We start from the raw sequence: 27,779 nt of genomic DNA, 5'->3' as shown, positions 1-27,779 counted from the left end.
ACTACTGTGGGTATTTTTGTTGTCCTTTAGCAAAGTTTGGAATATGTAAAATGATGGCTCTTCTTTTATCTCCTTTGAATATTATTTCTTTTTCAGAACATGTTATCTTCTTAACAGGTCACCCTGAAACATATTGTGGCTTTGTGTTTTAGCAAATATCTAACAGAACCATAAATTATAGTGTCACTGAACTGAAGCACACCTTAAATCCTATATATTCCCATCACCCCCTAGGAACCTGAGCCTCCTCTGCAGATCCTTCAGCAAGTGGTCCTAGAAGCAGTGTTTGGAGATTATCAAGGAACTATCTTTTAAGAAAATCCATCTAATTTTTAATCTGTTTTAATAGCCTGACATTAATGTTTAGGTAGAGTTTTATGCATTAATACATTCCAAGATTCTCTTATTAAATTTACACTATTTATACCCTTATATTAATTTAAAATTTCCTCAGTTTAACCTATTTTTGCTATGTCTTTTTATTTAAAAACTCAATTAAGGTAATATTTTCCTGAATTAGTATAGTGATATTTTTTGGTTCAGATTTTCAGATTGTTAGTAAACTTAATGATGAAAATAAGAATACTGAAAAGTTTTCTGCAGAATAGTTTCATCTATATTTGTTTGCATTTTTTATTGTGCCAGTTCTGTTATTTCAGTCAGTCACTGTATTCACATCATAATCAGTCTAATGTTTCAAGTAAAATTGTGACAAAATAATTTTTTTCTTGATTCCTCTGAAAAACACATCAATTTTATTGATAAAATTGAGTAACATATAATTTATGACTACAGCTATTTTTTTTATTTTTAAAATTTGAACTGCACTCCACTAAAAAAAAAATTTGATTGGAGTATATTTGATTTACAATGTTGTGTTAGTTTCAGGCATATAGCAAAGTGAATCAGTTATGTGTGCTAAGTTGCTTCTGTTGTGTCTGACTCTGTGTGACCCTATGGACTGTAGCCCACTAGGCTACTCTGTCCATGGAATTCTCCAGGCAAGAATATTGGAGCAGATTGCCCTTTCCTCTAGGGGATCTTCCTAACTCAGGGATTGAATTTGCATCTCTGTGTCTCCTGGATTGGCAGGCAGGTTCTTTACCACTAGTGACACCATACATATACTTATATATCCACTCATTTTTAGATTCTCTTCCCATATAGGCCATTCCAGAGTATTGAGTAGAGTTCCCTGTGCTGTGCAAGAAAGTTCTTATTAGTTATCTATTTTATATGTGATAGTATGTATATGTCAATCCTAATCTCCCAGTTTATCCCTTCCCTTCTTACCCTCTGGTAGCCATAATTTTGTTTTCTATATCTATGACTCTACTTCTATTTTTTAAATAACTTCATTTGTGCCATTTTTTAGATTCCACATATAAGCATGTCATATAATATTTATCTTTCTGTGTCTGGCTAACTTCACTCAGTATGACAGACTCTGCATCCATCCATGTTGCTGTAAATGGCATTATTGTGTTCTTTTTTATGGCTGAGTAATATTCCATTGTATATATGTACCACATCTTCTTTATCCATTCCTCTGTTGATGGGCATTTAGGTGGCTTCCGTGTCCTGACTATTGTAATTAGTGCTGCAATGAACATTGGTGCACACATATCTTTTAAAATTATGGTGTTTCTCTGGGAAACACCATATATGCCTAGGAGTGGGATTGTTGGGTCATATGGCAGTCTATTTTGAGTTTTTTAAGGAACCTCCATACTGTTCTCTGGGCTTCCCAGGTTGCAAAGTGGTAAAGAATCTGCTTGCCAATGCAGGAGATGCAAAGGACATGGATTCTATTCTTGGGCTGGAAAGATATCCTGGAGAAGGAAATGACAACCCACTCTAGTATTCTTGCTTAGAAAATTCCATGGACAGACCATGGGGTTGCAAAGAGTCTGAAACTACTGAGCACCTGAGCACATGTACATACTGTTCTCCATAGTGTCAGAACGAATTTACATTCCAACCAACTGTGTAGGAGGGTTTACTTTTTCTCACACCCTCTCCAAATTTATTGTTTGTAGATTTTTTTATTGTGATTGGTGTGAGGTAATATCTTATTGTAGTTTGGTTTCCATTTCCCTAGTGATTATTGATGCATATCTGTTCATGTGCTTTTTGGTCATCTGTATGTACAGCTGGACTTCCCTGGTGGTTCAGACAGTGAAGAAATTCACCTGCAATGCAGGAGCTCCAGGTTTTACCCCTGGGTTAGGAAGATCCCCTGGAGATGGTAATGTCTACCCATTCCAGTATTTTTTCCTGGAGAATTCTATGGACAGAGGAGCCTGGCATTTATAGTCCATGGCGTCACAAAGAGTTGGACATGACTGAGTGACTAACACACACTTTTTACCATGTATGGCTACAACTTCTTAAGATATTTTTCCAATGGTTCATCATTTAATTTACCAAATAATGTCTACTAATTTTGAAGAATGTAGGAATACCAATTTCTAAAATTAAAACAAAAAGAAAGAAAGAAAAGAAAATTAGAGAGTGTTTTAAATAAAGTGTACTGTGTACTGAATGTCATCACACTTTCATCCTCTAGGACTTTGCCAGTGCACAATCAATTGTTGAGCAAATACTTATTAACACTTGCTGTGTATACTACTACTTACCCCTTTTTCTCAACTATATTGTCAGCCTTTCTTCTCAGTATATAAACTTGTGTAAACATCTTCCATCAAATATGCAAAAAATAAGCAAACACAACACAGAAAGAGAATTCTTTTTTTAAAGATTCGCTGTTACCACTTTCTTCTCTCTCATTTCTTCTTCTCTCAATTAAAAATTTCAGGAAGGAATTTTTAATTCTTCACTTCTCATTGCTTCTACAATTCACTGAAAACTGACTTCTGTCCGTAAAGTGTAATTTAAATTATTCCCAATGAGATAAAATATCATAAAATTGTCAAATTCAATAGAATATATTCAGTCTTGACCTTACTTTGTATCTTCGATGTTTTTAATATTTTTGACAGCTTCTTTCTTTGGAAATTCTGTCTTCTCATTGGTTTTTGGTTTTCTCTTGGTTCCCTCTGGACTCTCTTAAGATTCCTTTGTAGGCTTGTTCTTCTTCCTGTCCCTGTATATTCTTCCTCCTTGAATATCTTTCAAAAGTTTCTAGGACATTTATATATTTTTTCTTTAAGACATGTTTCCATTTCCTTTGATCATTTTTCTGTTGGGTTACTTGTATTTTTTCTTCTTGACTTTTTTTGTTTGTTACTTGACTTAGATTTTCTCCTGCAATGCATGCCTCAAATATGTGTTTTTTTCATGCTACACACATTTCCTATACTATTTTAACATAATTGTTTAATAGGAAATGCTTTCCTGGTGGCTCAGCAGGTAAAGAATCTGCTTGTGATGTGGGAGAGAGACCTGGGTTCAATCCCTGGGTTGGGAAGATCCTCTGGAGAAGGGATTAGCCTACCCACTCTAGTATTCTGGCCTGGAGAATTCTATGGACTGTGTAGTCCATAGGTTGGAAAGAGTCAGAGTGACTGAGTGACTTTCACAATAGGAAATGTAGAAATTACTATATAGCCCTTAATCTGTATGCTTGAAAACTGTGTGGGGTAAGAGTTCCTTGATGTTCTTCACACCGCCCCCCCACCCCGAATCCATACTTACTTAATTATTTTCTGTGCTTTTGTTTGAAAACTAAAATTTTACTTTTGCAGTCAAGCAGTACAGTTGCTTAGATTCTCCTTTTCTCCAATTCTCCCAACTGTCCTTTCTCATACTTTTTCAGGCAGTGAGGACAAATCAGTTAAATATTGTTGGGTTTTGCTATAACATCATTAGACTATGTCAACTCAGGCTTCTGTAACAAAAATACTATAAATACTTAACAACAAGGAGATTTGGAGGCTGGAAGTCTGAGATCATAGTGTCAGCATGCTCAGGTTCTGGTGAGTACAGTCTTCCAAGTTTCAAGCAACTCACTTCTCTTTATATCATCACACTGAGGGGTGGGGAGAGCTTCCTAGCTCTCTGGCCTTATTCCATTCATAAGAGCTCCACCCTCAAAGTCAAGTTACCTTCCAAAGTCCCCTGTACTAATATCACCATATTGGGTGTGAGAATTTCAACTATGAATTTGGTGGTGGTGGGGGACAGACATTCACTCCATGATAGTTTAGAACTGGTAACCAGGGACTATGTTTGTGACTCTTCCCTCCTGACTCCTCTGTCTTCTGAGGACTATGTATTCTTTCTTCTTCTCTTTTGCTTTTCTTTGTATTAAGTGCCTGTTTATTACTAAAGGTAATTAATTTTAAGAAACTAACATGACTTTTTCCATTTTTTTCCCCCTACTTTCCTCCTAGTAGAGAAAAAACAAAATAGTAAGCATTGACCATTTAACTTTCCAAGGTAAGGAAGTCTGAAGGGCTTTCTAGTCTTGTCTATTTTTTTAAACACCCCTACTCCAGTCTTAAGGTTATCACACTTCTTTGTAAATGTTTTGCTAACTTGGGGACTATTAATGAAATTTGTTACAGGATTATGTTCATTCAGTTTTTTAAAAAACTATTTCAGATGGGAGAGAATGTTGCAAATTAGGAGCTATATCAATTGTCTCTCTTTTCTTGGTTTCCAGTTTTCTAAGATTATGGAAGAAACTTGTGTCCCTTCTATTCATTAATTATTGCTAGCAATATTTTGGGGTTGGGAGGTGAGAAAAGCTGTAAGAAGCCTCCAAACTTTTGAAGTTTTATTTTGTAAATGATAAAATATGTAATGTATATGTGTATATTCTCATTAAAAGTTGTTATGGAAAATCTTAAATTTACACAAAAGAAGAGAGTATGATATAATGAGTTCCTAAGTGTCCATCACTTAGTTTCAATATCAATAAGTGGTCAGTAAAGCACATCCAAACTCAATTATTTTAAATTAAATCCACTATAAAATTTCATTCATAAAAATGCTACTATATCAGATACAGTTTTTAAAGTTTTTTCTTGGTCCTAAAAAGAGTTATTCTAGAGAAATTCTCTTTGTAGTCTTTCTTTAAATTAACACCCTGATTCATCTGTATCCTATTTTGTGACTTTGCCTAATCAGAATACCCGGAAAGGTAAAGGAATACAGAGCATTTACAGTTTCAAACTGCTTGCCTCATCTAGCCCTGGTCTGTTGTGTTTTTGTCATTAAAGTATGTATGCAAATCAATTCAATAAATATTTATAGAGGTTTTGCTGTGAATCACATAGTTTCCTAGGTACTACAAATATTTCAGTGAACCAAAAAAGCACTCTCATGGGGTCTATAGTCTAGTGTTAGCTTTGAGAGGAGGCTCTAAAATTAAGGATCTGTTTATCAAAGAATATTTCTCAGTGTTTTTATTTTTGGCTTTTTAATTTTTGTTTTTCATTTGAGTATTAAAACATTTCTCCTTATAACATTGGCTTAAGCGTTTTGTCAAGAAGTCCAGTGAAACAAAACAGAACAAGACAAAACAAACTAGCTCTTTACTGTATGGCCTTACTTATGAACTTATAAAGGTGTCATCACTTGATAAGTATCTGAGGAAACAATTTCAGCAAAAATTGTTGACTGTTTTAATGACATCATTTCTTGTAGTCCTTTTATGAAAAAGATAACATAGAAGGAATGGGGAGAAGTTTAACTAGAGCTGTTTGTTAACCTGCTGTGTGATGGGTCTCAAGTGACCTATAAACTATTGCAGATAGAAATCATTGCTTATTATTTTAATGTAAGTTTGATTGGAATGTGACTAATTACATGAGAGAGTTATATAAGAAACATAAAACAGGAATATTCTAGATCTGCTAATTAAGATAAACAGTATGAGGTAAAAATAAGGTATGATTTGCGCACAACTAAAGAAACATACCATTTTATTACTGCATGATAGGGTTGACAAAGTTATTTTGGGCTGAATTGGCAGTAAATCTTTTCAAGACGAATTTAACGTATAAATTAATACTTAAGATGGCAATCTTCACTGCAGCAGACCAAGAAAAAGACAATAATAAGCTATCACAGAGAGATGTAAATTGAACTACCCATTGAGGAAATATGTGATCACTAATGATTTCCCAGGATTTCTTTTATATTTAAGATTTAAAAATTTTTAATTTTTTACTATTGTACTCATATTATCACCTACATATACAGATATATGTTGAGGAAATGCCGTGTTATAGGAATTGTGGTGGAATTTGGAGATTCAATGGTGATGAAAAGAAGCATGGCTCATGAATACAGCTTAATTGAGATAGATATGTATATTTATAGAACACACACACACATATATACTCACACACAAACACATATTAAATCATTACATAAATATTTACTTTCAGGTAAAGAGTCGGACATGACTTAGTGACTAAACAACAATACTACTAAATTGTGGTTAATTTTGTACTGGTAAGAAATATCTAGTTGGTTGAGACTTATATTTTAGTAACTTTTTTCCAAATTTAATCCTGCTTATGCCTAGTTTTCTTTTTCCTACAATTTCAATTACAAACAGAATCATTACTGATTTGTACCCATGAAAGTTACTGAGACTTCTTATTTTACAGGAAGTTTATATGCACTAATATTTTCCATTAGCGCAATAGATTGACAGATGCCTCAATTGCCTGGAATTTATGTCACCAAGGGAAAACAGTGAATAGTGAATTAAAAGCATTAGATCATTGGGTTAATCATGTTTTGACAGAGTATCATTACTATCCTTTAAATAAGAAAAAATTAAGTTAGAAAAATTTTAACAAGTTAAAATTAACCAGGGACTATAAAGGAAAGCAATTTTAACAGAATTATTGATGCCCTCAATCAAAGTTTTTAAACAAACAACGGACCAAAAAAAGTGTGTATGTGGCATCTTCTTATTTTTTGAAGATGATTCTTTCTATCCTTTGTTCTTTGATCTCTACACGAGCAGAAGCACTGAAAGTGGCAATGGGGCCAAGGGTGCTCGATGTCTTGGCACTCATTAACTATGGCAATTAGCACTATTTAGATTGATGTATTTCCAGCATGAAGGCATGACTGAGACCAGACAAACAAAAATGATAGCATTTGTGAAGGTAGAATGACATTGACCAATAAGAAACAGAAAAGAAATAGAGCTCACCTTAAGAGACTTGGATTATTTGAAAAATTGATTACATGATAAGACTGTTTCAATATAACTTCAATTCTCGAAGGACTTATTAATGCTTCGGTAGCATTAAAGTAAAATGAAAAGACACCAGAGCAGTCTGCTTGAATAGCTTGCTGGCTTGAACCCCAATACATAATGTTCTTGTAATAGTTTATGGGTGACTGCTGTAAATTGATAGTGAATGTTTTCCATTTTTTGGCTCTCCATATCAGATCTGCTCTTAGAGAACATTTTGTTCTGAGAATATTATGAAGGCAATTGATCTAGTTTAGATGTTGCTTGACAATTTAGAGTGTTAACTTTTCTCCTCTCCAAATTGTATGATTTTTGTCCTTTGAACTAAGGTAAAATTATAGTTTGTTTGGACTTCAGCAGTTTACTCACTTCACTTCACCTACTCTGACTAAATATTTTTTAAGTACCATCACAAAGAAAGAAAAATCCATTTTTTCTCAATTCTTTTGTTACCTTTATCTATTTAAAACAGCAGGTTAACTGTCCTTGACAGAGAAAAAACAATTTGAGATAGATTTAATTTGGAACTTAGTTTGTTGATGAGTCATTAATGATCATATTTGGGGACTGTATTTTAAAAAGAATTATGATCCATCAAAAGAAATTGCTGTATTTTAAACACAATGAAGGCTGAGAATTGCTGGTATCTAATGAACTGAATTATCTAATATGGGCTGCCCTGAGGCATTTAGTGCATGCCCTATCTATTTTTCAGCTTTTCAAAACTCAAATATTCATACTGTACATATAATAAAAACAAGTTACTGACTTAATAGAAATTGAAATGGTCTCAATGCTAACATTAGACGCATGGAAAATTAAAGGATATGTGAGTACTTTATTCATTCTTTTAGTTTTCAGTGTGCCTAGAAGCATTTGTTTCATATAAAAGTTATATTACAAAATTAATGGACTTAAGGCAAAGGGAATTTAGAAAAATGTTAAATGAAGCCTGGATATATACTGCATGCAGGTGGAGGATTTTTGAGGAATATTTTTGGAACCAAGTGCAGTCTCTTCCTAAAAAGGCCAGGCATCCAAAAGAAACAGGAAGAGTCATTGTGGTTATGTAAAACTGCCGTGAAACTTCTGGTGAGACAGAGAGCTCTGAAGAGGTGGCAATGGAGCAATAAAATGAAAACCTGAGCAAACAAAAAATGCAGAAAGACTTAGAAAAAACTAGAAAAGAGAAAAAAATGTCTCAACAAAAACAGGAACAACAAAAATTCAAAAATGTTAATGTCTATCAACTCCGTTAGTGGAAAAGCATTTTAATATTTTGTATGCAAAAAGCAGACAACACAAATGGAAATGAAGTACTTGCTCTTTTGCATAAGAGTTGGAGAGCAAGATATTCCTGAACAATACAACTTTGCACTAGGGTTAGTTGTATTTTCTCAGATGAATTTTGAAGTGAAACCTTGAAAGCCAAATGTCTACCCACCTGAAGTACTCAGGGTTTTATGTAACACTTGATCTTTACTATTTTATGACTTATACAAAAAAAGACAAATATAATTATAAAATTTATTTGTGTATGAAGATGGTTATGCTGACCTATGGAATACCAAAAATAACACCAATAATAGTCAATCAGCAGTCAGTTTAGCTTTAGTATTTAAAAAAACCCTTCAAAATATTTTGTTAAATTCCATGAAAGTGGTTTCAGTGACAAAGCTTTCAGATCTTTGCAAGTGATAATGAATTCTGAGACATATAATGAGAAACACTGTAGTCAGATCTGAACAGATTTAAATAAATTAATGACCCAACTATGGATGGCAGTTACAGTCTTTAACTTAAAGAAATCTTAAAAGCAGTTCAATGAAAAAATATTTTCTTTCTTTCTTTTTTCTTTTTATACATTTACTTGTCTATTTTGAGGCTGATAAAGAAAAGATGAAATCTAGGAACTTCATTGTTCTGTACTCATTATATTCTCTCTTCTGCCTTATACATAAATCTGTTTCTCTTCACATTTATTCATCTCCTTCTTTAAATAAACACATATGTATAATATTTATTAGTCTTTCTATATGTACATATGCAAATGTGCCTATTCTCTTTTACTTATGTTCATTTAGTAAGGTCTTTTAAAATATTTGTTGAAATAGTTATTTTGGGTGAATTTTACATCAGATAGTTTTATTACAAATTAAAAACTTCCCTTCTATTACATGGAAGCTTCTTTTAACACTAAATTAAAGCAGAACTGTATTGCTACAGTATAATTTTGTATGGCTGGATGTCCTATTAGTTGTAGAACTTAATATAAATTTTCACAGGCTGTTAAATGGAGTAGAGAGCAAGATACAGTCATAGGCTGCAGATTTTTCATCCCTTGGTTATTTCTATAATTTGTGCTTTACATTAATGGCCAATTTTTATCTTGTTACAAAAGTCAACTTTATATGTGTATGTTATTTGATTTTTTCCTTCATGTAATTGGAGTGCCATTTTTATTTCTGATATTGATTTATTTGGCCATGTGGTATGGCTTGTGGGATCTCAGTTGCCTGACCAGGGATCAAACCTTGGCCCATGACAGTAAAAGCACCAAGTCCTAACCACTGGACTGCCAAGGAATTCCCTGGAGTGCCATTTTAATTTAGAGTATTTTTTAGAGAAATGTTGAACTGTTTTTTTCTAGGTTAATAGCTTGCATGAGTTCAAATAACTTGATGTTTGAATTTCAGATATAATCATACTGATTTCTTATTGGAATCAGGCTTAAACCAATGAAGGTTAACTGCAGAGACAAAAGGAACCTTACTAACTAAAAAGCACTATTTTTCTCTCTAACAAGGTTACTGTAAAGTGTATATATATATATATATATATATATATTTTCTGATATTTCATATGAGTAGCACATATATCTACATGTACAGACACAGAAAGTTTGTAAATTAAAAAAACCCTGTACTTATGCAAAATTAAGAATATGATTAAGTAAAGGTTCTGTGTAATGAAGCTGTTCTTTTCAATGATATGTGAAAATTCATTTTAAGTTTTTTGTAAATGAATGCACTTGAGTCACTATCCAACATGACTCCCTATTAAGATAAACATATTTGCACATGTTTTACTATACAAACTTAGGAGGTCTACTTAAAGGATAATGCCATTATCATAGTTCTGTCATCAAGAAGATCTACTTTTACAAATCAAAAATGCACTCTCCTCCTTATTCAAAAAGTTACCATCACTTAAAATTGGTATAGTCTAAAAAAAACAAATTAACAAACATAACCAAACAGATACAGAATCATAGATACACAGAACAAGCAGGTTGTTTGTTACCAGCAGAGAGGGGAGTGGCAGGGGGAGAGAAATAAGTGAGGAGGTTAAGAGGTACAAACTTTCAGTTCAATTCAGTCGCTCAGTCGTGTCCGAGTCTTTGCGACCCCATGAACCACAGCACGCCAGGCCTCCCTGTCCATCACCAACTCCCAGAGTCCACCCAAACCTATGTCCATCAAGTCGGTGATGCCATCCAACCATCGCATCCTCTATCGTACCCTTCTCCTCCTGCCCCAAATCCCTCCCAACATCGGGGTCTTTTCCAATGAGTCAGCTCTTCGCATCAGGTGACCAAAGTATTGGAGTTTCAGCTTCAACATCAGTCCCTCCAATGAACACCCAGTACTGATCTCCTTTAGGATGGACTGGTTGGATCTTCTTGCAGTCCAAGGGACTCTCAAGAGTCTTCTCCAACACCACAGTTCAAAAGCATCAATTCTTTGGCGCTCAGCCTTCTTCACAGTCCAACTCTCACATCCATACATGACCACTGGAAAAACCATAGCCTTGACTAGATAGACCTTTGTTGGCAAAGTAATGTCCCTGCTTTTTAAATGCTGTCTAGGTTGATCATAACTTTCCTTCCAAGGAGCAAGCGTCTTTTAATTTCATGACTGCAATCACCATCTGCAGTGATTTTGGAGCCCAGAAAAATAAAGTCAGCCACTGTTTCCACTGTCTCCCCATCTATTTGCCATGAAGTGATGGGACCAGATGCCATGATCTTAGTTTTCTGAATGTTGAGCTTTAAGTCAACTTTTTTACTCTCCTCTTTCACTTTTGTCAAGAGGCTTTTTAGTTCGTCTTCACTTTGTGCCATAAGGGTGGTGTCATCTGCATATCTGAGATTAGTGAAATTTCTCCTGGCAATCTTGATTCCAGCTTGTGCTTCCTCCAGCCCAGTGCTTCTCATGACGTACTCTGAATATAAGTTAAATAAGCAGGGTGACAATATACAGCCTTGACGTACTCCTTTTCCTATTTGGAACCAGTCTGTTGTTCCATGTCCAGTTCTAACTGTTGCTTCCTGACCTGTATACACGTTTCTCAAGAGGCAAGTCAGGTGGTCTGGTATTCCCATCTCTTTCAGAATTTTCCAGTTTATTGTAATCCACACAGTCAAATGCTTTGGCATAGTCAATAAAGCAGAAATAGATGTTTTTCTGGAACTCTCTTGCTTTTTCAATGATCCAGCAGATGTTGGCAGTTTGATCTCTGGTTCCTCTGCTTTTTCTAACTTTACAAACTTTAAGTTGCAAAATAAGTCATGGGCATTATATGTACAATGTGGGAAATGCAGTCAATAATTATGTAATTTCTTTGTAATTTTGACTGTAATTTTGACTAGACTCATAATGGTGATCCTTTTGTGCACCAGGAACTAACTTTATTATAGATCACTTATACTTAAAAATAAACTTATAGAAAAAGAGATCAGCTTTGTGTTTGCCAGAGGTGTGGCGGTAGGACTGAGAGGGAAATTGGATCAAGGTGGTCAAATGTAGTAACTTCCAGTTATAAGAAAAATAAGTACTAAAGATACTTGTAATAAAGATAATGAACGTTGACATACATTATAAATTAATTGTTAGAGTAAATCCTAAGAGTTCTCTTTAATCACAAAGACAGTATTTTCTTCCACTTATTTAATGTCCTATAAATGTATACACACACACACACACACACACACACACACACACACATATATATGATGGATGTTCACTAAACTATCATGGTAATCATTTCATGATGTATGTAACTCAAGTTATTATGTTGTACACCTTAAACTTATGCAGTGCTATATGTCAATTATATCCTAGTAAAACTGAAAAAAATAGGTGTATGCTAATGGAAATGTTTGTATCTTTGTCAAACTAAATACTATATTAAAATATTTCACACATCTCTACAGAGAATTTTGTTCTCATTCAAAAAATAAGTAGAGACATTTTGAAAGTGCATGGATTTTTGGATCAAAATGAATATGCAATTCCCACACTAATAATTTGGGGGCATCCCTGGTGACTCAGACAGTAAAGAATCTGCGTGAACACCAGAGACCTGGGTTTGATCCCTGTGTTGGGAAGACCCCTGGAGAAAGGAATGGCAACCCACTCCAGTATTTTTGCCTGGAGAATCCCATGGACAGAGGAGCCTGGCGGGCTACAATCTATAGGGTCACAAAGAGTCAAACACACTGAGCGACTAGCACACACATAGTGATTTTAGAAATTCGTTGCATTTCAATTTTTTTTAATAATAGCAGTATTTTGGCCTTTGCAGCTTATTATTCAAAACATTTTGAATAAAAGTTAAGACTTTTTTTCCCAAGATTAAAATCTGTCCATATGATAATTCAAGTGATCGCCACTTTAAAAAACCTAGTTTGTGAATGTTTAGGATTTGCAAAAGGGACAAATTAAGAAATGATGATTTGATACATAGAAGATTACATTTTATAAAATATTTTAAAAGTACTATTTCTTTACAAATTTTGACTTATAATGTTTAACATATAAAATGTTATAATTACATATATGTTTAACATATAAAATGTTATAAACTTATAATGTTTAACATATAAAAAGAATTGACTCATTTTTCCAAAACTCATGTTTTAAGACAAATACAACTATGTATTATGTAATAGACTTTTATGCATTCAAATGAGTACTATTCTTTGTAAAGTAGTCACCTTGTGAGATATTTCTTCATTTAAGAAGTACAGCCATTGCTCTAAATATTGTACTGTGTTGGAATTACCTTCAGAGCTGAAGACATATCCTTTTTAATATTTTTATTGACAAAAACTGATTTATTTTTAAAAATTACCACAAGGTAATTTAGAGTCATGTTCACAAGTTTATTGCCATAGCAAAACCTGGCCTATTCTGACTGGTAGGGTTCTCTAAAACCCATATCTTCATTTCCTTATCTCCACCTCTTCAGCCTACTCAAATTTGGCACTGTTGCCCCATTTACTTCATTCAGACTACCCTTTCTAAGCCTATGGCCTATCATTTTTGCGTGATCAAAAGAGTATTTTTTTTTAACATTACAGACATAATAATGCCATTTATCTTGTGTGGTTTTATGCAGTCTCCAAAGGCAATTTGAAAAGAGGTGTAACATCAAGAATGGTAGAATCATTGGAATAAAGACTTTACTTCTACTGTAATAAAGGATCCTTGGCTTCCCTGGTGGCTCAGGCGGTAAAGTGTCTGCCTACAATGCAGGAGACCTGGGTTCGATTCCTGGGCTGGGAAGATCGTCTGGAGAAGGAAATGGCAACCCACTCCAGTATTCTTGCCTGGACAATCCCATGGATGGAGAAGCATGGTAGGTTAAAATCCATGGGGTTGCAAAAAGTCAGACACAACTGAGCGACTTCACTCACTTTAGCTTTTAGATATGTGATGTGTATCTTCAATTCAGAGCAGTAAATATTTATTATGTGAATTATTCAAACCACTGTGGCAGGCACTAGTACAAATTGCAAAGATGAAAAAATAATATGTTCTGCCCCAACTCATAGACAAATAGTGAGGGAGGGTAATATCCTTCAATGACTGGACTGCAAGACAGGCTTAAGTGTTCTTGGAGTTAAAAAGCATTATGTAAACGCAGGAGAGGGTGAGATTCATTGCAACTGAGGTGTGACAGTCAAGTTGAGCATAGAAGTACATAGATTGAAACTTTGACAGGTGGGCATAGAAGAAAAGATATTCTAGGAAGAGATATTGACTTGTTCAATTGTAGAGTGGGGTTTATGTCTTTTAAAAATGAACATTTTACTTTCTAATCACAGATTTCACTCTAAAGACTGTGCTATTTTCCACTTTATCAGCACTATAGGATATGCCTGAATTTAGTGCAGTTGAATCTCACAATGGACTTTTCCAGTGGTAAAGAACCCACCTGCCAATGCAGGAGATGCAGGCTAGATAGAACCCTGAGTCAGGAAGATTCTCTGGAGGAAGAAATGGCAGCCTATTCCAGTATTCTTGACTGGAAAGATCTCATGGACAAAGGAGCCTGGCAGGCTGCAGTCCATGACGTTTCAAAGAGTCAGACACGACCGAGCAGCTGAGTACACATGCACGTGATTTCACAAAATCTTTGTCTTTTTTTTTCTGTCTTTCTCTCTGTGTGTGTGCCCTGTCTATCTTTTCTTAGTGGTCATGCCTATGTCTTTCTCTTGCTCTGTCTCCTTCCTTTCCTCTTGATCTCGTTCTCACCTTCCCTCTCTTCCATTCCCTCGCCATAGTCTTCCTTCCATTTTGATTTCTGTCACTCGAACTGAAATAGATCTGTTAAACTTAGTTATGTTTCCTGTTCTTAATTTTAGGAATAGGTGGTTTTAACTCTTTAAAAAGGAACAGAATATTTTTAGAGCAGTTTAAGCCTTAAAAAAATTACTGATCGGACTGTACAGAGTTCTCAAGTGCATACTGTTACCCTTTAACCCTTAATTCAGTTTTCCCTCTTACTAACTAGCTTCCTGCTGGCATGGTATATTTGTTACAATGGATGAACCAATATTGATACTTTATTATTAATTCAAATATTTAGTTTGCATTAGGGGTCACTGTGTATGGTACAACTCTCTGGGTTTTGACAAATGCATAGTCTTATGTCAGCCTGAAAATTAAAATTTCTCTCTACTCTACCTATTTGCCCTCTCCCCTACACTACTGTCTTGCCTCCAAACCCTTGGAGATCTTTTTACTGTCTCTATAGTTTTACTTTTTCCAGAATATCAGATAATTGGAGTCATACAGTGTGTAAACTTTAAGATTGAATTCTTCCATTTAGTAAGATGCATTTAAGATTCCCCCATCTCTTTTAATAGCTTGATAACACATTTTTAATGTTAAATAATATTCCATTGTATGGATGTGCAACAGTTTATTTATCCATTCACCTATTGAAAGACAGACACCTTGGTTACTTCCATGTTTGGCAAGTATAAGTAAAATTTGCTATAAACATTCATGTTCTGAATTTTGTGTGGATGTGGACAGAAGTTTCAACTAATTTGGGTAAATGCCAAGGAGTGTGATTACTGGATCATATGGTAACACTATATTTTTGCAAAGCTAAATATAGCTTTGCAACACGTTGCCAAACTGTATTCCAACATGACTGTGCTATTTTACATTCCCACCAGCAGTGAATAAGAGTTCTTGCTGTTCTACATCCTCACTACTACTGGGTGTTGTCAGTGGCTTTGGATTTTAGCCATTCTAGTAGGTGTGTACTGGTATCTCGTTGTTTCAACTTATAGCTCCCTAATGGCTTATGATACTGGACATTTTTATGTGCTTATTTGCTGTCTATATCTTTTTTTGAAGGGGTGAGGTGTTTATTCAGATCTTTTGCCCATTTTTAAGTATTTTTTTTCTCTTATTGTTGAGTTATAAGAGTTCTTTTTCTATTTTGGATACCAGTACTTTATCAGAAGTATTATTTACAAATATTTTCTTCTGCCTGTGACTTATCTTTAATAGAGTGGAATTTTTTAACTATAACTTATCAGTTATACTTTTCATGGAACATACTTTTGTTTTTATATTAAGAAACTCATTGTAAAACTCAGTATTACCTAGATTTATCCCATGTTATACTCTAGAAGCTTTATAGTTTTACAGTTAGTTCAGTGATTATTTTGAGATAATCTTTAAAAAAGGTACAATGTCAAAATCTAGATAAGTTGATTGATTGATTGCATGTGGATGTCCAGTTGTTTTAGCCCCACTTGTTGAAAAGATTATTTTGGCTCCATTGTCAAAGATTAGTTAGCAATATTTATGTGGGTCTATTTCTATTCCCCTGATCTATTTTTGTACCAATATCACACTGTCTTAGGTTAACCTAGCTTTATAGTTAGACTTGAAGTAAGGTAGTGTGAGTCCTTTGATGTTGTTAGTTTCTTTCCATATAGATTCGATTTTATGCCTCTTCACATAACCTTTAGAATCAGTTTGTTGATAACTAAACAATAACTTTCTGGGATTTTGACTGAGATTACATTGAGGGTAGATCAAGTTGAGAAGAATGGACGTCTTGAGGATATTGAACCTTGGATATTTCTTCATTTCTTTAGTTCTTTGATGTCTTTCATCAGAGTTTTCTAGTTTTTCTCATATTGATCTTCTGTATATTTCACTAGCTTTATGCTGAAAATTTATTTAATATTTTTGTGCTAATGTAAATTGTGTTGTGTTTTAATTTCAAATTTCAGTTGTTAATTAGTGATATAAGAGAAAGCAACTGAATGTTGTATAGTTGTAATGCTTGACTTTGTTTTCTCAAAAACAAACAAACAAAACAGAAAACAAGCAAAAAAATCCCAGAAAACCTAGACTAATAAAAATCCATTATTCTTTGCTTCCATGTGATTTCTAATTATTCTTTTCCATGTGTGATTAGAAGACAAACAGCCTCCTGTAATAAATTTATAATATTTCTGTTGGTCAAAAGTTCATATTTTTATTCTCATATTTAACTGTGTTCTGGAATATATGTCAAATATACCATGAAGTGTTTCCAACCACATTATGAGTTTCATTTGTGTATCCCATTGGAAATAAAATAGTTGTTCTGACTTTTTTTTTATTGGAGGGCTGGAATTAATTTTGTAATACTTTTGTTAAATTTTTAAGTACTCATTTTTTAAAAACCTGTAAAACACTAAAAGTGTATTCTTTTTTTCAGAATCCTACAGCACTTATGTTATTTTAACATACAGGCTCTTGTGGTTTTTTGATCTATGGGAAATGACATAAGGGTTAGAAAGGGCCATTCAAGATATCATTTCTTCCTAGAAACAATCAAGGGTTGGGTGTATATAAGGGAAAGTTTATGCTAGTTCACTTAAATGTAGACGTGAGTATGTCATTGCTAGTACTGACAGATGAACTCGCTTACCTTATTTCTTTTTTCTCTCTTTGAAACCACAATTTGTATTGTTCCTTTTTCTTGACTTTTCTTCCAGTTGTGATGATGTTACACTAAACCTAGTGGGTACCTTTTTGAAAGTTAAGAATAATTCACATACCATAAGATTTTAACAATTTAAAGTATACAATTTTGTGGCCTTTACTATGTTCAGAAGATTCTGCAAACATCACCATAATCTAATTCTTGAATATTTTCACCACCCCAAAGATTCTACAATGTGGTCGTAGCAGTCAGTCCTAGAGATCTAGCCTATAATATTCCAGTGATTTTATTACTACCTGATCCTCCAGCTACCTGATAATCTATGAAGAATACGTTGATGCTAGAGATCTCTCTTGGTTTTCACTTTTTCAAGTCATCCCTCCCTAGTTGTGTCAATTGACCCTGCTACTTCAAGGATTCTCACCGTTCCACATTTCCCCCCACACACCCATAGGCTTTTTTTTTTTCAATTTTATTTATTTATTTTCCTCCCTCCCCATCCCATCCCTCTGGGTCATCCCGGTGCACCAGCCCTGAGCACCCTGTCTCATGCATCAAACCTGGACTGGCGATTTGTTTCACATATGATAATTTACACATTTCAGTGCCATTCTCCCATATCATCCTGCCCTCACCCTCTCCCAGTGTCCAAAAGACTGTTCCATACATCTTTGTCTCTTTTGCTATCTCACATATAGGGTTATTGTTACCGTCTTTCTAAATTCCATATATATGCATTAGTATACTGTATTGGTGTTTTTCTTTCTGGCTTACTTCACTCTGTATAATAGGCTCCAGTTTCATCCACCTCATTAGAACTGATTCAAATGTATTCTTTTTAATGGCTGAGTAATATTCCATTGTGTATATGTACCATAACTTTCTTATCCATTTGTCTGCTGATGGGCATCTAGGCTGCTTCCATGTCCTGCCTATTATATACAGTGCTGTGATGAACATTGGGGTGCACGTGTCTCTTTCAATTCTGGTTTCCTCAGTGTGTATGCCCAGCAGTGGGATTGCTGTCATATAGGCTTTTTAATATGGCAAATGTCCTTATCAAAATGGAGTGTCTAAAGTAAGCTTTGTAGTGTAATTTGAAATCAGGGAACATGGTAACTCCAGCTTTATTCTTTCTTTTCAAGAGTGTTTTGGCTATTCTGGGCGTTTTGTGGTCCTATGCAAATTTTAGGATTATTTGTTTTAGTTCTGTGAAAAATGCCATTGGTATTTTGATTAAGATTGCATTAGATCTCTAGATGCTTTAGGTGGTATGGGCATTTTAAAAAATATTAGTTATTCTAATATGTGAGTATTGTATATTGTTCCATTTATTTGTATCTTTTTTGCTTTTTGTTTATATTGAGAGAACAATGGTTTCACTAATTTAATCTCTGAATGTGGTGTGTATCACTTAATATATTTTCTGATGTTGGACAGTTGTTACATTCCTGGTATCAATTCTCTGTAGTTATTATGTATTTATATGTATGCTGCTGCTGCTAAGTCGCTTCAGTTGTGTCCTACTCTGTGTGACCCCCATAGACGGCAGCCCCCAGGCTCCCCCATCCCTGGGATTCTCCAGGCAAGAACACTGGAGTGGGTTGCCATTTCCTTCTCCAATGCATGAAAGTGAAAAGTAAACGTGAAGTCGCTCAGTCGTGTCCGACTCTTAGCGACCCCATGGACTGCAGCCTACCAGGCTCCTCCATCCATGGGATTTTCCAGGCATGAGTACTGGAGTGGGTTGCCATTGCCTTCTACTATTTATATGTATACATACATATGAATATGTACATTGCTTTATTTGATTTGTTCTTATTTTATTTAGAATTTTTGCATCTAAGTTCTTAAGTGAGATCAGAATATACTTTTCCTTTTTCATGTTCCCTACATTTACTACCAATTTCACTATCAATTACTGATCATAACATTATTCAGTGTTTCTATTTTTTGCTGTATTGATTTCCATATGTTAAAGGTTTCTAGGAAATTTCTCATCTCTTTTGATTTGTAAATTGATTGTCATTTAGTAGTTCAGTATTTCCTCCTAGATATTTTAATGTTTTCTCTATTTTTAGAGATATTTCCTTTCACTTCAAAGTTTCTAATTAGTGTCTTTTCTCTTCCTTAATAGTTAATAATTAATAATATTTTGATCAGTATATGCTTTATTATAGGTTGAATGTTTGGCAGTTTCATATGGTTAGTTTCAACTAACATTTTATTTATCTTATTAAAGAACCAGTTTTGATTCTATTACATTTTGTTCTTTGTCATTTAATTTTTGTTCTAATCTCTATTATTTATTTCCTTCTTTATTTGTTATTTTCTAGATTGTTAAATTAGGTCCTTACCCAATTAATTTTATGATTCTTTAATATCACATCCATGCATTAAAGGCCATAAATTTTCTACTAAGTATCACTTTAGTTGTATCCCACAGGTTTTGATATATAGTATCTTTGTTGTTGTTTAGTTTTAAATATTTAATATTTCCCTTATGATTTTTTCTTTCACTCATGGATTATTTATACCTGTTTTCTTTTTTTAGTTTTTTTTTTAATAGAAGTATAGTTGATATACAATGTTTCAGGAACACAGCACAGTGATTCAGTTATATATTCATATGTATGTGTGAGTGCATGCATGTGCACTCAGACTCTCAGTCATGTCCAACTCTTTGCAATCCCCTGGATTGTAGCGCCCCCCCAGGCTCGTCTGTCCATGGTATTTTCCAGGCAAGAATACTGGAGTGGGTTGCCATTGTCCTTCTCCGGGGAATCTTCCCCACCCATGGTTCGAACCTGCATCTCTTATGTCTCCTGCATTGGCATGTGGATTCTTTATCACTGGGTCACCGGGGAAGCCCATATATATATGCATACTTTTTCAGATTATTTTCCATTTTAGGTTATTGCAAGATATTGAATATAGTTCTCTGTGGTTTCTAGTCGGTCCTTGTTCTTTTTTAAAATTTATTTATTTTTAATTAAAGGATAATTGCTTTGCACTATTATGTTGGTTTCTACCAAATATCAACAAGAATCAGTCATAGGTATACCTATATAAGAAATTTTGCTTTAATTTTTAATTTTATTGCATTATGATCAGGTAACATGGTATGTATGATATGAATTCTTTGGTGTTTGTTGAGTCTTCTTTTATGGATCAATAATTATTGAATTTAAAAAATGCTACACAATAGCTTGAAAAGAATATGTAGTCCCTGGGGTGAAAAGTTTCTACAAACAATTTAGTTCAAAATTATTAATTATATTGTTTAAGTTTTCTGTATCTTGATTAGTTTTATTTTTTCTTGAGGTGTTTTTTTGCTTCATGGTTCACCTCTTCACTTTGTTCAGTGTTTTGCTGGAATTTCACAGTCTTAGAAAGCCTTTCTGTCAACATTGTAGTAACATATCTTCTTCTCCATATCTTCAGTCTCTTTTCCCCATCCTGCTTTTTTCTTAGTGTTGTTTATTAGTACTGGATATTATATTTTATATTTATATGTTCACTGTCTCCTTTACTAGAGAATTAACTTGCTGAAGACAGTTTTATTAACTTCTGTATATTCTGGGTGTAAAATCAGTTCAGTTCAGTTTAGTCTCTCAGTCGTGTCCGACTCTTTGCGACCCCATGAACTGCAGCGTGCCAGGCCTCCCTGTCCATCACCAACTCCCGGAGTTTACTCAAATTCATGTCCACTGAGTCAGTGATGCCATCCAGCCATCTCATCCTCCGTCATCCCCTCTCCCCCTGCCTTCAGTCTTTCCCAACATCTGGGTCTTTTCCAATGAGTCAGCTCTTCACATCAGGTCGCCAAAGATTGGAGTTTCAGCTTCAACATCAGTCCTTTCAAAGACATTCAGGATTGATCTCCATTAGGGTGGACTGGTTGGATCTCCTTGCAGTCCAAGGCACTCTCAGGAATCTTCTCCAACACCACAGTTCAAAAGCATCAATTCTTTGGCACTCAGCTTTCTTTATAGTTCAGCTCTCACATCCATACATGCCTACTGGAAAAACCATAACCTTGACTAGACGGATGTTTGTTGGCAAAGTAATGTCTCTGCTTTTCAATATGCTGTTTAGGTTGGTCATAACTTTCCTTCCAAGAAGCAAGTGTCTTTTCATTTCATGGCTGCAGTCACCATCTGCAGTGATTTTGGAGCCCCAAAAAAAAAATAAAATCTGACACTGTTGCCCCATTTATTTGCCATAAAGTGATGGGACCGGATGCCATGATCTTAGTTTTCTGAATGTTGAGCTTTAAGCCAACTCTTTCACTCTCCTCTTTCACTTTCATCAAGAGGCTCTTTAGTTCTTCTTCACTTTCTGCCATAAGGGTGGTGTCATCTGCATATCTGAGATTAGTGAATTTTCTCCTGGCAATCTTGATTCCAGCTTGTGCTTCATCCAGCCCAGCATTTCTCATGATGTACTCTGCATATAAGTTAAAAAAGCAAGGTGACAATATACAGCCTTGACGTACTCCTTTTCCTCTTTGGAACCAGCCTGTTCCATGTCCAGTTCTAACTGTTGCTTCCTGACCTGCATACAGGTTTCTCAAGAGGCAGGTCAGGTGGTCTGGTATTCCCATCTCTTTCAGAATTTTTCAGTTTATTGTGATCCACATAGTCAAAGGCTTTGGCGTAGTTAATAAACCAGAAATAGATGTTTTTCTGGAACTCTCTTGCTTTTTCAATGATCCAGCGGATGTTGGCAATTTGATCTCTGGTTCCTCTGCCTTTTCTAAATCCAGCTTGAACATCTGGAAGTTCATGGTTCACATATTGCTGAAGCCTGGCTTGGAGAATTTTGAGCATTATTTTACTAGCGTGTGAGATGAGTTCAGTTGTGCAGTAGTTTGAGCATTCTTTTGGCATTGCCTTTCATTGGGAGGGTCTAAAATATTACCTGCCTAAAAGAGACATTTAATATATAGTTGTTGATTAAATGAACAAAAGAATAGCATTTCTGATGTTAAGGGGAGCTCATTTTCATTTGAAGGAGATTGTTTTCTATGAGAGTTTGATGGTCTTTTTCAGTGATTTGGCATTTTCTTCTATACCATATCTTTAGATCTGTGTCCATAAATCTGAGGAAATTCTGATTGTTTTTGTGTTATTGTTTAAATTTGGATTTTCTGTTCCCAAAATATAGTATAAATGCTGATTCCTATGGTAGTAACCATGGAACAGATCTGGCTTTCATTTTTCTTTTATGTGATTATTACTATTTTTAAATACCCAGAGCACTAAGAAGAATTTAAGTTTTCTTACTGCTTCTTCAAAGCAGTCTATAGATTTTTTTTTCTACTTCTAGGTTTACTAATCAACATGTCTCAGATGCTGCTCCACCCCCTCACTGGCAGCTTCACTCTCTCATTGGCTTTAGGTATTGTCTGTTGTCCACACATTGGTGTTCATCTTCCATAAATCATCCCAGATATTTTGGTATATGTGTGTATGATGCCCCAGGGTTCAATAAGGCTTGAACTCTACCCTGGGCTCTAGCTTTGAGTTATCTGTTCTTTTCTAACACTTAGAGATTTCCTTTTCTATCTTTCATCTAGTTTGGTCAGCTTTTAATTATCAAAATTACCCTAAGTATCTGTGTATTTGAAGTGAGAGAGAGAGAAAACCCTATCAGTGGAAGCTGCCACAGTTACTGAAATTATTAGCATTTCATAATAAACTGTCTTTACTTTTAGTATGTCCAATAGGATCTTCCCCTTAATCTTTATTAAAGTTGTTTACAGCATGGTTATCCCTCATAGAAAATGTACAGTAATTATGTTAATATTTCTAGCACTTAACTAGAGTCATGTTGCACTAATTCTTCAGTGGTTGTCATACTTCTGTGTCATATCAATAATCATATGAAATTTTTTTCAAAGAGAATATCCTTTAATAGTTAACATCATGTAATGAGTATTTTTGTGTGTGTGTCTGTAGTGGAAGAGAGGGAGAGGGAGAGGGAGATAAAGAGAGATATTAAAGAGTTTAGGTGGAAAAAGAGCCTATTAGACTATTATGAAGAAAAAGATAGTTTAGGAGGAGGGGAGCTGGGAAGAGCATGGGATTGGGCGAGATTGTATTGATAAGACAGGTTGTACCTAAACAAGACAAATCTTTGGCAAGGTTGGTTTAATTCTTTTCAGTGAGGCCGATGAACTGTAGCAGAGACAATAAACTATTCTAATTCCAGTATGCTCTCCCTTTCAACTCATTAAATCTGACTTCTTTTCACATGCAGCTAAACTGGTGCTTTTTGCGGATACCTGAATGAAGCTGAGAGGTTTGCACTTGCACTTAGTTTTTGGCACGATACAGTTTGTACTGTACTCCTGTCTATGGAGGAAAATTCTTCCCTCTGAGTACAGAGTACGTGACTGTCAGCTTGATTGTGTGTGAAAGTTCCTATTCTATCATGTGATATTAACGGGAACCAAGTATCAGCAAACCTGTGTTCTTTCTAACTGCTTTCCTTCAACATTCTCTATATGTAGCAAGAGCATAGGTAATAAAGTTATTCAAGTTTCACAAGTGAGGCATGAACACTTCATCCATTTTTTTTTCATTTATTTTTATTAGTTGGAAGCTAATTACTTCACAACATTGCAATGGGTTTTGTCATACATTGACATGAATAAGCCATGGAGTTACATTTTTGCAAATATTGCAACATTTTGTGATTCTCCTTCATATCAGAAAAGAGAAAAAAATCTTTACAATTATTTCTTTGATGAATCAGTTACTTTATGGAGCTTTTGAAAATGTTATTTTTCAGATAGATTCAACAATCTTATTCCTATTGTGTAATTTAGTGGTAAGCTTTCCCCATTCATCTTACCTGGGAAGGTCAAGCATTTTATAACCTCAAAAAGCCTGATCCTTGTTTTGAACAGACAATTACCTAAATGTTCCCATTATTTACAAAGGATATTTCAACCATCTCAAGGTTTACTTTTACTAGGATTCTCAAGTGTTTTCATTTATTGAATACTGACTCCAACTGAAGCAGCTTTTATAACACTGTCTAAAATCTTATATTTTCTTATTATATCTTAAAATTCATGATTATATGACATGCTACATGCTGATGTAACTTAACTGTCAACTTTCATTTAGACATTATAACTTTAGCATTTGTGCAAAAGCTTATTTGAAGCTTAAAAATATTTTGACACCAAAGCTTCTAGAGATTTATGTGGCCAGAACAGATAAAGCAGAACTGGATGGTGAAAAGATAGAGTGCAATTTATTGGTTATCACAAACAGAAGGGCTGCTACTTAGCTGATTGGCAGTAGAATTTATCATAGCAACTGTAGTACAGAAAATAGCAAGTGATAATGCTACTAATTAATAAATAATGCATCTCCTGACAATATAGAACAATATACTATCATTTAGAATGTTTGTCAACCAAGTTTTATTTGTGTTGCTACTTTGATGTTGGAATACAATTTTGAGAAGTATAAAATGAGTTTAAAATACCTTTTGAGATGGCTATCATCCAGAATCAGGTAAAGGAGTATTTAGTACTTCATTTTTAAGGAGGTTTATTCTAATTGGAAAATTTATAAGACCTAAAAGATTTTGAGTAAGAAACAATTCTTGTAATGAATGTGACGAAAATGTAACTTGAAATGGTTTGACAATATTTTCAATAAAGTACTGGAAGAAAAATCAGTAAACATCTTGAAGACAAAGGAATCATGAGCAATGAACAAGATGAATTTATTTCAAACAAATCATGTCTGACAAAATTAATAGTTGCTAAAATAGAATTGCAGAATTAGCGTGGATAAAGGGAATGCATTTTTTAACTTTGATTAAAAATTTGTTGTAGCTTTTCAAAAATAATTTTAAAATTAGGATACTAATTGTCTAATGCATTGAATATTTTTTAAATTAATTTTTATCAGAGTATAATTGCTTTATAGTTTCATGTTAGTTTCTACTGTACAGTGAATCAGCTATACATATTTATTTATGCCATCTTTTTTGGATTTCCTTCCCATTTAGGTTACCACAGAGCACTGGGTAAAGCTTCCTGAGTTATACAGTAGGTTCTCATTAGTTGTCTGTTTTATATATAGTATCAATAGCATGTATATATCATGCTATTGATATATGGATTAAATATGTCACAATGGATTAAATATTTATGGAAAGACAATGAGTCTAGCTAAGACCAAAATGTAGTGCCAAAAATATACCCAAATTGGGATAAGGTGGCAGGGACAAGAGTGTCCTGAAAGGTTTGGGTCCCCCATAATCTCTACTGATCCCTCCAAGTACTCATACAATTCATGTAAAAGCAATATGCATATCATATAACGATGGTTTTTAATACAAGTCCTCCAAGAGTCTGTTCTAATCCGTGGTGGCTCCACCTGCAATGTGGGAGACCTGGGTTCAATCCCTGGGTTGGGAAGATCCCCTGGAGAAGGGACTGGCTACCCACTCCAGTATTCTTGCCTGTAGAATTCCATGGACTATACAGTCCCTGGGGTCGCAAAGAGTTGGACACGACTGAAGGACTTTCACTTTTCACATGTTCTCCCTATATAGGAATTCCAGAGGCTTTATTTATGGCTTTAGAATAGTGGTCAATAAATCCCTTACTCTCTGCTTTGTCTTTATTGAGGTATAGTTGACATATAATATTATTTTCAGGTGTATAACATAATTGTTTGATAGGTATTGCAGTGATAAAGAAGCTGTCTGCCAATGCAGGAGATGCCAGAGACATGGGTTTGATCCTTGGGTCAGAAAGATCCCCTGGAGGAGGAGATGGCAACCCACTCCAGTGTTCATGCCCGGAAAATTCCATGGATAGAGGAGCTTGGCGGTCTCCCATCCCTGGAGTCACATAAGAGTCAGGCATGACTGAGCACACTTGCACACACACTTGTGTATATCACAAATTGACCACCACAGTAAGTCTAATTAACATCCATCATCCCACATAGTTAGAATTTTTTTCCTTGTATTTTTAAGATACATTCTCTTGGCAGGTTTTAAGTATACAATACAGTATTATTAACCATATAGCCACCATGACATACATTACATTCCCAGGTCTTATTTATTTTATAACTGCAAGTTTGTATCTTTTGACCACCTTCACCCATTTTGACCACCCCAGCCCCAGCCTCTGGCAACTACCAATCTGTTCTCTGTATCTACAGTAAAATTTTTAGATTCCATAAGATATCCGTGAGACCATATGATATTTGTCTTTCTGTCTGATTTGTTTCATTTAGCATAATGCCCTCAACCATTCATGCTGTCACAAATGGCAATTTCCTTCTTATTGCTGAAAAATATTTCATTGTATATATAAACCAGTTTTTTTAAAAGTCCATTCATTCATTGTTGAGTACTCACATTGTTTCCAAGTTTTGGCTGATGTAAATGATACATCAATGAGCATGGGGGTGCAGATACCTTTTCAAGGTATTGTTTTCATTTCCTATAGATCACTTCAGTTCATTTCAGTTGCTCAGTCATGTCTGACTCTTTGCCACCCCATGAACCGCAACACACCAGGTCTCCCTGTCCATCACCAACTGCTGGAGTTTACCCAAACTCATGTCCATTGAGTCAGTGATGCCATCCAACTACCTCATCCTCTGTCGTCCCCTTCTACTCCTGCTTTCAGTCTTTCCCAACATCAGGGTCTTTTCCAATGAGTCAGCTCTTCGCATCAGGTGGCCAAAATATTGGAGTTTTAGCTTCAACATCAGTCCTTCCAATGAGCACCCAGGACTGATTTCCTTTAGGATGGACTGGTTGGTTCTCCTTGCAGTCCAAGGGACTCTCAAGAATCTTCTCCAACACCACAGTTCAAAAGCATCAATTCTTCGTTGCTCAGCTTTCTTTATAGTCCAACTCTCACATCCATACATGACTACTGGAAAAACTGTAGCCTTGACTAGACAGATGTTTGTTGGCAAAGTAATGTCTCTGCTTTTTAACATGCTGTTTAGGTTGGTCATAACTTTCCTTCAGAAATGGAATTGCTAGATTATATGATAGTTCTGTTTTTTAATTTTTTGAGAAACCTTCATGTTTTCCTTAGTGGCTATTACCAATTTTCATTTCTATCAACAATGCATAAAAGCTTCCTTTTCTCCAACCCTTATTATTTCTTGCCTTTTTGATAATAGCTATTTTGACAGCTGTGACATATTTCATTGTGTTTTTCTGTTTGTTTCTTTTGGAGCAGAAAAAGATTTATTGCAAGGGGCAAGCAAGGAGAAGAGGTGGCATATTCTGAAAAGACCTGAATTTCATGATGATTTTTAGGGAAGAGTCTTTAAAGGCA

General features: G+C 34.8%; 1 protein-coding gene across 10 annotated transcripts in view; it reads left to right on the top strand.

The window, feature by feature from the left end:
- ZBTB20 (zinc finger and BTB domain containing 20) overlaps window positions 1-27,779 on the top strand; it is an 858,187-nt gene that overhangs the window by 128,235 nt on the left and 702,173 nt on the right. The window lies entirely within an intron of this gene.

This window comes from Muntiacus reevesi, chromosome 8 (assembly GCF_963930625.1).
Source record: "Muntiacus reevesi chromosome 8, mMunRee1.1, whole genome shotgun sequence".
Taxonomy (NCBI): Eukaryota; Metazoa; Chordata; class Mammalia; order Artiodactyla; family Cervidae; genus Muntiacus; species Muntiacus reevesi.
This window is presented reverse-complemented; position numbering and strand designations above follow the sequence as displayed.